General features: G+C 51.0%; 1 protein-coding gene across 1 annotated transcript in view; it reads left to right on the top strand.

Annotated features, from left to right (window-relative positions):
- Positions 1-379: 379 nt before the first annotated feature.
- Positions 380-9,285, top strand: part of LOC147119506 (ubiquitin-conjugating enzyme E2Q-like protein 1) — a 35,359-nt gene continuing 26,453 nt past the window's right edge. The window contains exon 1 of the mRNA XM_085985058.1: positions 380-692. The gene's annotated coding sequence lies outside the window, so the exon portion shown is untranslated. The remainder of the gene's footprint in view (positions 693-9,285) is intronic.

Raw genomic sequence — 9,285 nt, 5'->3', positions numbered from 1 at the left:
TCTCTCTCCCTCTGCTCCTCTCTCTCTCCCTCTGCTCCCCTCTCTCTCTCCCTCTGCTCCCCCCTCTCTCCCTCTGCTCCCCTCTCTCTCCCTCTGCTCCTCTCTCTCTCCCTCTGCTCCGCTCTCTCTCCCTCTGCTCCTCTCTCTCTCCTCCTCTCTCTCTCCCTCTGCTCCTCTCTCTCTCTCACTGCCCCTCTCACCCTCTGCCCCCTCTCTCTCCCTCTGCTCCTCTCTCTCTCCCTCTGCTCCTCTCTCTCTCCTCCTCTCTCTCTCCCTCTGCTCCCCCCCTCTCTCACTGCCCCTCTCTCCCTCTGCCCCCTCTCTCTCCCTCTGCTCCTCTCTCTCTCCCTCTGCTCCTCTCTCTCTCCTCCTCTCTCTCTCCCTCTGCTCCCCCCTCTCTCTTTCTCTGCCCCTCTCTCCCCCTCTGCTCCCCTCTCTTTCCCTTTCCCTCTCTCTCTCTCTCTCTCTGCCCCTCCCTCTCTCTCTCACTGACCCCTCTCTCTCTCTCTTTTCTCTCGCTCTCTCTCTGTTCGATGCAGTCGTAACCAAGCAACCAGCAGCCATTCTGATGTGATTTCCCAGCTATGCTTCCTCCCAGGTGCTATGCTGACTGATTCCCACGTCTGCAGCTTTCCGTCTCCCTGGAGGATTTCCCTGGTGGATCATTACACCGTGAGACAGCGGAGGCCGAGGTGAGTGGGTCGTGACAGAGGTCAGCGACGGCCCTGTGTCTTAATCGATGACACTTCTCGGGCCCCTCCTTATCTCCAATCCTGTTGCCGTCTCCCATCTCCAGACCTCCTTTTGTTCAACAAACGACCCATCAGCGCTGAGTCAGAAGGACATGGGTTCGAGTTCCCACTCCAGAGACTCGAGCTCCATAATCAGGGCCGACATTCTGGTGCCCGTACACATCGGGAGCGCTGCACTGTCGGAGCAGCCGTCTTTCGGATGTGACGTTAAAGCGAGGGCCCCGTCTGGCCCCTCAGGTGGATGTGAAAGATCCCACGGTCAATATTGGAAGAATAGCAGGGGGGAGTTCTCCCCGGTGTCCTGGGGCCCAGTTTTTAACCCTCAACCAAGCCAATTAGCTGGTCACTGTCACCTTGCTGTTTGCTGGACCTTGCAAATTGCCTGCCGCATTTCATACATCACAGCAGATTCGTCCTGAGGTTGTGAAAGGCGCGATATAAATGGAAATCGGGAGTGAATCGTTCCCTTTTACCCGCTGTGTACTGTACAGGTACAGGAGCTGACACTGAGACACACACGGGCCGTACAGTACCAGATGGGAGTGAATCGTTCCCTTTTACCCGCTGTGTGCTGTACATGTACAGGAGCTGACACTGAGACACCCATGGGCCGTACAGTACCAGACGGTAGTGAATCGTTCCCTTTTACCCGCTGTGTACTGTACGTGTACAGGAGCTGATACTGAGACACACACGGGCCGTACAGTACCAGACAGGAGTGAATCATTTCCTTTTACCCGCTGTGTACTGTACGTGTACAGGAGCTGACACTGAGACTCACACGGGCCGTACAGTAACAGTCGGGAGGGAATCGATCCCTTTTACCCGCTGTGTACTGTACATGTACAGGAGCTGACACTGAGACACACACGGGCCGTACAGTACCAGACGGGAGTGAATCGTTCCCTTTTACCCACTGTGTACTGTACATGTACAGGAGCTGACACTAAGACACACACGGGCCGTACAGTACCAGACGGGAGTGAATCGTTCCCTTTTACCCACTGTGTACTGTACATGTACAGGAGCTGACACTGAGACACACACGGGCCGTACAGTACCAGACGGGAGTGAATCGTTCCCTTTTACCCACTGTGTGCTGTACATATACAGGAGCTGACGCTGAGACACACACGGGCCGTACAGTACCAGACGGGAGTGAATCGTTCCCTTTTACCCACTGTGTACTGTACAGGAGCTGACACTGAGACACACACGGGCCGTACAGTACCAGATGGGAGTGAATCATTCCCGATTACTCGCTGTGTGCTGTACATGTACAGGAGCTGACACTGAGACACACACGTGCCGTACAGTACCAGACGGGAGCGAATCGTTCCCTTTTACCCGCTGTGTACTGTACATGTACAGGAGCTGACACTGAGACACACACGGGCCGTACAGTACCAGACGGGAGTGAATCGTTCCCTTTTACCCGCTGTGTGCTGTACATGTCCAGGAGCTGACACTGAGACACAGCTGACACTGAGACACACACGGGCCGTACAGTACCAGACAGGAGTGAATCGTTCCCTTTTACCCGCTGTGTACTGTACATGTACAGGAGCTGACACTGAGACACACACAGGCCTTGCAGTACCAGACGGGAGTGAATCATTCCCTTTTACCCGCTGTGTGCTGTACATGTACAGGAGCTGACACTGAGACACACACAGGCCTTACAGTACCAGACGGGAGTGAATCGTTCCCTTTTACCCACTGTGTACTGTACAGGAGCTGACACTGAGACACACACGGGCCGTACAGTACCAGACGGGAGTGAATCGTTCCCTTTTACCCGCTGTGTGCTGTACATGTACAGGAGCTGACACTGAGACACACACGGGCCATACAGTACCAGACGGGAGTGAATCGTTCCCTTTTACCCGCTGTGTGCTGTACGTGTACAGGAGCTGACTCTGAGACACACACAGGCCTTACAGTACCAGACGGGAGTGAATCGTTCCCTTTTACCCACTGTGTGCTGTACATGTACAGGAGCTGACACTGAGACACACACGGGCCGTACAGTACCAGACGGGAGTGATTCGTTCCCTTTTACCCGCTGTGTACGGTACATGTACAGAAGCTGACACTGAAACACACACGGACCGTACAGTACCAGACCGGAGTGAATCGTTCCCCTTTACCCGCTGTGTGCTGTACATGTACAGGAGCTGACACTGAGACACACACGGGCCGTACAGTACCAGACGGGAGTGAATCGTTCCCTTTTACCCACTGTGTGCTGTACATGTACAGGAGCTGACTCTGAGATACATACGGGCCTACATTACCAGTGTTGTGTCGGTACCTTTCTACCTAGGCACAATTTAAGACTCAGAACTCAAAGATTCAAACATGAAGTGCTTTATTGGAAGGAAAGGAAGTTCTGGCAAGTTCCGAACAAAGAGAGCTAAACTTAACAGAGAACACCCAACCATTTATCTCCTGTGACAGCGCCACCACAGGTGGGAGGAGAACACACAATACATAACATTTCCTCCCCTCTTAAATGGAAGGTCCACATTATTCCTCAATAGGTAAGTTTCTTTCAATACACTGAACTAACCTAGGGTAGAGGTAGACTGCCTCAAACCCTGACTTTACCCTGGGGTTTATTCTGCCCCAGTCTTGTGGGTAAGCCACTAAGCCTGCAGATCCAAGCGTCTTGGAGGCCGCCGCTCTCTGACAGGATACCGGTGGTCATCGCTGGCTTCCACAGCAGTAGGCATTGACACAGGCCTGGATGGAGAAGGTGCCTGTGTCAGTCGAAAGTCAGGAGTTTGCACAGGTGGAACAGTCTCTTTGACTTCCTGTGTTGTGTAGTGTATGTACCTTTAAGAGAGAACTACTTTTACAGCTCCTGTATACTGTAGTACCGGCAGTGACCACACCTGTATATAAGCCTTGAGCATGCCTCTGTACCCCAGTCTTGAGATTACCCTACTCCAGTAAATACCTGTTGATTGTTAAGTTACAGCATCCGTGTGGTTATTGAAAAACATCATACTCTCAGAATCACAGATCTAACATGTTGGAGAAGAGCACTGTGGCAAAGGATGCTGGTTTGCGGTATCATCCGGAAACAGTTCAGGCCAACCAGCCGTTGGAGCCTCTGTGGCTGTCTCTGCTCCTAGCAACAGTTGATCTGTGTGTCTTCTCCAGACGACGTCCTCAGCAGTCACAACCGTGTAAGACACAGGGCCCGTCTGCGCGATCACCGTAGCAGGAACCCATTTCGGTCCAGTGTTGTCGTTTCGAGCTAGGACGTGCTCTCCAGGGTGAAACCATCTCTCCTTGGCTCTTTTCTCTCTCTTTTCAACTTGAGCTTGTTGTTGACGATGGACAACCTGCTCTGCCCTTGGAGGTTTGAGTAAGTCAAAACTTGTCCGCAACTGCCTCTTCATCATGAGCGAAGCGGGGGAAGTTTTGGTTGTGGCATGCAGCTCGTTCCTGTAGGACAACAGGAAGCTGTTCAGACGTTGGTGGATTGAGCCCTGACCTTGCGATACCTTCAAGGCATGCGTCAAAGATTGCACAAACCTTTCTGCCTGGCCGTTAGTAGAGGGATGATAGGGCGCAGACCTGATGTGTTGGACACCATTCACATGCAGGAAGGTTGCAAACTCCTGTGATACAAATTGTGGACCATTGTCACTTACGAGTTGTTCCGGTGAGCCATAACGGCTGAACATCTCACCAAGTTTCTCAATTGTTTTCTCTGCCGTGGTAGACCTCATCACAGCGACCTCCGGCCACTTGCTACGAGCGTCCACAACCACCATAAACATCTCTTCGAAAGGACCGGCGAAGTCCACATGTACTCGCTGCCACACTTCTGCAGGCCAATCCCAGGGGTGTAGGGTTGCTAGCTGTGGAACATTCCGGACCCTTTGACATGTGGAACATGTTTTGGCTTTCTCCTCAATATTCCCATCGAGACCTGGCCACCAGAAGTAGCTTCTTGCCATTTCCTTCATCCGAACCATCCCACTGTGGCCTGTATGAAGTTGTTGCAGTATAGGTTCCCTCAGAGGTGGCGGAATGATGACACGGCGTCCCCAAAGAAGACAACCTGCCTGGACGGAGAGCTCATTTCTTTTTGAAACGTAAGGTTTCAAACTAGGAGAATCTCCTATAGCTCTCCCTCGAATGACATCGTCCATTACCTCAGACAGGGCTGGATCGTCGCGGGTGTACCTTCGCACCTGAACTGCAGTGACAGGTGCTCCCTCCACTTGTCTAAAGTAGAAGATGTCTATCTGACGAGGCTCTGGGGGAGTAACAGGCAAGGGTAGCCTCGAGAGACCGTGCAAGTCTGATTTGCGATATTTGATGTCGTATGTGTGTCCTGACAACAGTAAAGCCCACCTTTGCATCCTGCTTGCAGTGAGAGACGGAATTCCGGTGTGGGGCCCGAAGATTGAAGTCAGTGGACGGTGGTCTGTCAGGAGTGTGAACCTTCTCCCAAACAGGTACTGATGAAATTTTCAAATTCCAAAAACGATTCCCAAGGCCTCGCGCTCGATCTGCGCATAGTTACACTCGGCCTTGTTCAAGGTGCATGATGCGAAGGCGATAGGTTTCTCTTCACCCGAAGGCATGATGTGGGATATGACTGCTCCCACACCATATGGTGATGCATCACATGCTAGCTGCACGGGTAGCTTTGGGTCGAAGTATGTCAGGACCTCCGATTTCAGCAATGCTTTCTTTGCTTGGGCGAAAGCTTCGTTGCACAGTTCAGTCCATTTCCATGTTTTGCCTTGACATAGCAACTGATGTAACGGCTTCAGCAATGTTGCTAAGTCTGGAATAAACTTCCCATAATAGTTAAGTAGCCCCAGAAATGAACGTAACTGGCTCACATTCTGGGGTGCTGGGGCCTCCACGATCGCCTTGACCTTTGACGGCGCCTTATGCAGGCCAGTAGCGTCAATCACATGCCCCAGGTACTCAACTGAAGACTGAAAGAATTCACATTTGTCTTTACGAACTCTGAGTCCGTACTCTTTCAGTCGTTGTAGTGTCGCATCCAAGTTCAGAAGATGATCCTCCTCATTTGTCCCAGTGACAAGGATGTCATCCAGGTAGCACTGGACTCCTGGCAGTCCACTCAAAAGCTGATCCATTGCCCTTTGGAATAGAGCAGGGGCCGACGTAATTCCAAGCGGAAGGCGGCAGTACCTGTATAGCCCCTTGTGTGTCACAATTGTCAGCAGCTCCTTTGATTCTGTGATTCTGTGATTTGTCATCGACATGCATTTGTAGATAAGCCTGGCATAAGTCTATTTTGCTGAACTTTTGCCCTCCGGCCAGGCCCGTAAAAAGATCATCAATGAGGGGAAGAGGGTACTGTTCCGCAGACAGCACCGGGTTAATAGTCACTTTAAAATCCCCACAGATTCGAACAGATCCATCCTTTTTCAGGACAGGAACAATGGGTGTGGCCCATTTGCTCATGCTCACAGGCTCCAGGACTCCATTCTCGACTAAGGCCTCCAAGTTAGCCTCAACTTTTGGCCTAATTGCATAGGGTACAGGTCGGGCTTTGTGAAACTTCGGCTTGCTGTCAGGTTTAATGTCCAGTCTCACGCTGATCTTTTTCATGCTCCCAAGTTCCCCATTGAAGAGTTCTGCATGTTTGTTTAACACTGCAGTCAGACCTGACTCCCCTTTTGACATCATGTGGACTGCAGGCCAGTCCAGCGTGATTTTCTCTAGCCACGCACATCCCAGTAGCAATGGGTAATTTCCCTTTACCACATATAGTGGCAGTTTTGCAGCCTGTCCGTTCAATTTAACTGTCACCTCAATGACGTCTCTCATGGCCACAGGTTCGCCGGTATACGTCTTTAGCACAATGTTTGTTGGCTGAAGGGTAAGATGCTTTAGCATTTTGCTGTAGACAGTGTCTGAAACAAGGGACACAGCCGCGCCTGTGTCCACCTCCATCCGCACTGATTGTCCCTCCACCAGTGGTGACACCCAGTAGCCATTTGAACCACCTGCAACCGTCAGTATGTGCACCTCTTCCTCCTCAGAGGTGTCGCTCCCCTCTGTTTTGCTTGTTCCATCATACTGCACTGAATGAACACTCTTTTTCCTCTCTTGTCCAAATACAGACATTTTGCTTCCATGCTTCCCAGCTTTGTCTGTTCTTTTTTTACCTCTACAGGCGCGTTCAATGTGACCCTTTTTGCCACAATTTCGGAATTCCAGCTCCGTACACCAGCAGTCATTAGTGTGATGGCCCGTTTTCCCACAACGGTAACATGTGCCGTTCCGCGCACCTTTAGGCTCAGACGACACCTTGTGAACTCTCCCTGTTGAACTCAACTGGTGAGCCTCCTTTTCCGCCATCTCCATGGAGACAGTAACTTCAATGGCCTTTTCAAGACTAAGGTTGTCCTTAGTAAGAAGGTGCTTCTGTGTGGCTGCATTTTGCAGACCACACACAAGTCTGTCTCTAATGGTGTCATTCAGCACCTCCTTGAACTGGCAGTGTTCTGACAACCTTTTTAAAGCAGCAATAAACATCGTCACTGATTCCCCCTCCTCTTGATTCCGTTTATGAAATCTAAATTTCTCAGCAATAACCAGAGGTTTTGGTGAAAAATGTGCTCCAAGAATTTCCACTCGTTGCTTATATGTTTTAGTTCCTGGCTTATCTGGTTGCACGAGGCTGCAAAGTAAATTGAATGTCTTCGACCCGATTATACTCAAAAAGGAAGGCACGACCTTTGCATTTGCCACCGCATTCGCCAATACAAAATAGTCAAAACGTTCTGTATAAGCACTCCATTGCTCCACGTTTTCATCAAAATCACCGATGTTTCCTAATATAGTAGCCATCTCACGTTTCAAATTAAATTTTCTGATTACTCACTGCACACGTAACGTATGCAGATTCGTCCGCTCCTCGTTGCCACTTGTTGTGTCGGTACCTTTCTACCTATACACAATTTAGGACACAGAACTCAGAGATTCAAACATGAAGTGCTTTATTGGAAGGAAAGGAAGTTCTGGCAAGTTCCGAACAAAGAGAGCTAAACTTAACAGATAACACCCAACCATTTATCTCCTGTGACAGCGCCACCACAGGTGGGAGGAGAACACACAATAGAACACACAATACATAACAACCAGATAGGAGGGAATCGTTCCATTTTACCCGCTGTGTGCTGTACATGTAAAGGAGCTGACACTGAGACACACACGGGCCGTACAGTACCAGACAGGAGTGAATCGTTCCCTTTTACCCGCTGTGTACTGTACATGTACAGGAGCTGACACTGAGACACGCAGGGGCCGTACAGTACCAGACGGGAGTGAATCGTTCCCTTTTACCCGCTGTGTGCTGTACATGTACAGGAGCTGACACTGAGACACACATGGGCCGTACAGTACCAGACAGGAGTGAATCGTTCCCTTTTACCCGCTGTGTGCAATACACGTACTGGAGCTGACACTGAGACACACACGGGCCGTACAGTACCAGACGGGAGTGAATCGTTCCCTTTTACATGCTGTGTGCTGTACATGTACAGGAGCTGACACTGAGACACACACGGCCCGTACAGTGCCAGACGGGAGTGAATCGTTCCCTATTACCCGCTGTGTGCTTTACATGTGCAGGAGCTGACACTGAGACACACACAGGCCGTACAGTACCAGACGGGAGTGAATCGTTCCCTTTTACCCGCTGTGTGCTGTACATGTACAGGAGCTGACACTGAGACACACACGGGCCGTACAGTACCAGATGGGAGTGAATCGTTCCCTTTTACCCGCTGTGTGCTGTACATGTACAGGAGCTGACACTGAGACACACACGGGCCGTACAGTACCAGAGGGGAGTGAATCGTTCCCTTTTACCCGCTGTGTGCTGTACATGTACAGGAACTGACACTGAGACACACACGGGCCGTACAGTACCAGAGGGGAGTGAATCGTTCCCTTTTACCCACTGTGTACTCTGTACATGTACAGGAGCTGACACTGAGACACACACGGGCCGTACAGTACCAGACAGGAGTGAATCGTTCCCTTTTACCCACTGTGTACTCTGTACATGTACAGGAGCTGACACTGAGACACACACGGGCCGTACAGTACCAGACGGGAGTGATTCATTCCCTTTTACCCACTGTGTACTCTACATGTACAGGAGCTGACACTGAGACACACACGGGCCGTACAGTACCAGACGGGAGTGAATCGTTCCCTTTTACCCGCTGTGTGCTGTACATGTGCAGGGGCTGACACTGAGACACACACGGGCAATACAGTACCAGACGGGAGTGAATCGTTCCCTTTTATCCGCTGTGTACTGTACATGTACAGGAGCTGACACTGAGACACACACGGGCCGTACAGTAACAGATGGGAGTGAATCGTTCCCTTTTACCGGCTGTGTGCTGCACATGTACAGGAGCTGACACTGACACACGCACGGGCCGTACAGTAGCAGACGGGAGTGAATCGTTCCCTTTTACCCGCTGTGTGCTGTACATGTACAGGAGCTGAC

The sequence above is a fragment of the Somniosus microcephalus genome, chromosome 4 (genome assembly GCF_052327205.1).
Source record: "Somniosus microcephalus isolate GS21.2 chromosome 4, FLI_Smic_1.0, whole genome shotgun sequence".
NCBI lineage: Eukaryota > Metazoa > Chordata > Chondrichthyes > Squaliformes > Somniosidae > Somniosus > Somniosus microcephalus.
The sequence above is the reverse complement of the archived record's forward strand: the minus strand, read 5'-3'. Positions and strand labels throughout refer to the sequence as shown.